Source organism: Oratosquilla oratoria, chromosome 3, assembly GCF_046742065.1.
Source record: "Oratosquilla oratoria isolate Oo_2021 chromosome 3, ASM4674206v1, whole genome shotgun sequence".
Lineage (NCBI taxonomy): Eukaryota > Metazoa > Arthropoda > Malacostraca > Stomatopoda > Squillidae > Oratosquilla > Oratosquilla oratoria.
In genome coordinates, this window is record NC_134779.1 from 60,199,244 (window position 1) to 60,201,743 (window position 2,500).

Below are 2,500 nucleotides of genomic sequence, written 5' to 3' on the forward strand. Positions count from 1 at the left end.
CACTAGCTAAGAAGCCCTGGTTTTCTGTAGAATAATAAGAGAGAGAGACATTTTGACAGGTTGAAGTAAGTGGAGTAGGAATGAACTCAGACTAAGTATCCTGTGTCCCCTTCACTTACGTCATATATATATATATATATATATATATATATATATATATATATACGTATATATATATTATATATATATATATATATATATATATATATATATACCTAATTGTAATGGATTAGAATAGATCTACGTTCGTGAGGTTCCGTCTGTGTTTCAATAAGTCATAGATATCTATGGATATGTATATGTATGTATTTATACATGTATGTACGTATTTATGAATGTATGCACGTATATATGAATGTATGTATATATTCATATATGTGTTTATGCATATATATATTTGTATATATCCATGTATGACCTTAGTGTGAAAATAGATAAGTAAATGAATTAGTAAATATAAAATTATAGTACTGTATAAATAGTACAGCGAAAGTATGGCAATCTCGCAGTAATGCCGTGAGCTCTCAAACTGTACTTGGGACCACCAACTCTTTTAGAATGCCTCTACCCATTTTTATACGTCAATCCTCAATTCCCAGTGTCTCTCTCAAAATCCTCTAGATTTAGTTTCCAACTACCCTTCTTCGATGTCTCTACACCAAAAAGCCTCAAAGACATTGTAAACTCTCTAAATCTGCTGTAGGTCAATCTCTCTCTTTTTTTTTTTTTTTTTACTTTTTTTTTTTTTACTTTTTTGACTCAGTCTTGTGATTCTATTTTGTAATTTTTGTGACTTATTTTTGTGACTGTTTTGTGACTATTTTTTGTGGCTTGTAACTCGTCTTGGGACTTTTTTGACTGGTTTTTACTCTTTTTTGTGACATTTTTTGTGAATAATTTTTGTGACTATTTTGAGGATCCATTTTTGTAACTCTTGTGACTCATTTTTCTTTTTTTTTTCTTTTTTTTTTTTGCCATTCATTCTGTAAGTTTTTTGTGATTTTTTTTTTGTGACTAATCTTTTGTGACCAACCTTTTGTAATTTTTTGTTGACCATTTTTTTTTTTTGTGTGTGTGTCTTTTTTGTAAATATTTGTTTTTACTACTTTTGTGACTCATTCTCATGACTTTTTGGTGACTCATTTTTTGTAATTTTTGTGAATTTTTTGACGCATTTTTGTGACTTTTTGTAACTCATTAGTTGTGACTTTTTGTGACTGATTTTTTGTGACTAATCTTTGTGACTTTTTTGGTGACTCATTTTTTGTGCTTCAATTTTGTGACTTTTTGGTGACTCGTTTTTATTACTTTTTTGTAACCTTTTTTGTGACTTGTATCTTCCTCAAATTCTATAAAATTAGTCGTTTTCTTGAAATATTTGAGCTTCCCTATCTCTCTATAACTAATCCATGAACTCCTTGAAGTCTCTTACCTCCAAAAACGTTCCTGGATATATCCCTCCAAAGCCTTTCCTCCAATATTTTCCCTCTAAACCCTTTCCTCCAAAACTTTACTCCAGAACTTTCCTCATATAGCTTTCCCCCAAAATCTTCCTATACTCCAAAACTGTCACTCCAAATCTTTACTTAAAAAAATCCCTTAAAATTTGTTCTTGAAAATGGTCCTTCAAAAAACAAAAACAAAAATATCTCCAATCTTTCCTCTAGATTCTTGTTCCTCCTCCTCCCTCCTTCCTCCTCCTTCCTCCCAAAACACCTCTTTAAAAAATTCCCTCTAAAGCCTTTCCTCCAAAATATTCCCTCTAAACCCTTTCCTCCAAAACATTACTCCAGGAATTTCCTCATATAGCTTTCCCCCAAAATCTTCCTATACTCCAAAAACTGTCCCTCCAAAATTTTCCTTAAAAACAACTCAAAATCTGTTCTCCAAAACCATCCTTTAAAAAACAAGTAAAAATTTCTTATTCCAAAGACCACCTGTCCCAAAAACTTTCCTCCAAAAACCTTCCTCCCAAACCCTTCTCTTTAAAAAGTTCCCTCCAAAACCCTTCTTCCGAAGCTTAAACCTATTACTTATATTTTCCTCCATAATCGCTTTAACTTCACAAAATGAATATCCCCCATTTTTCTCTGTCTTACTTCCTCCTCCTCCCTCCTTCCTCCTCGCTCCTCCCTCTTTCCTTCCCTCCTACTCTTCTCCCCAGACTCCCCTTCTTCCTTCTTCTTTCTTTCTTCTCTTTATATCCTCGTGTCTATCTCTTCCTTCCATATCTTCCTCCCTCCCTCCTCTCTTCTTCCTCCTTATCCTCCTCCCTCACACCTCTATTCTCCCTTTCCCCTCCTCCTCCTCCTTTCTCTGTCCCCTCCTCCTCCTCGTCATCCTCCTCCTTCCTCTGTCACCTCCTCCTCCTCCCTCCTCCTCCTCCTCCTCCTCCTCCTCCTCCTTCCTCTGTCACCTCCTTCTCCTCCTTCTTTCTCTGCCCCCTCCTCCTCCATTCTCCCTTTCCCCTCCTCCTCCTCCTCCTCCTCCACCTTCCTCT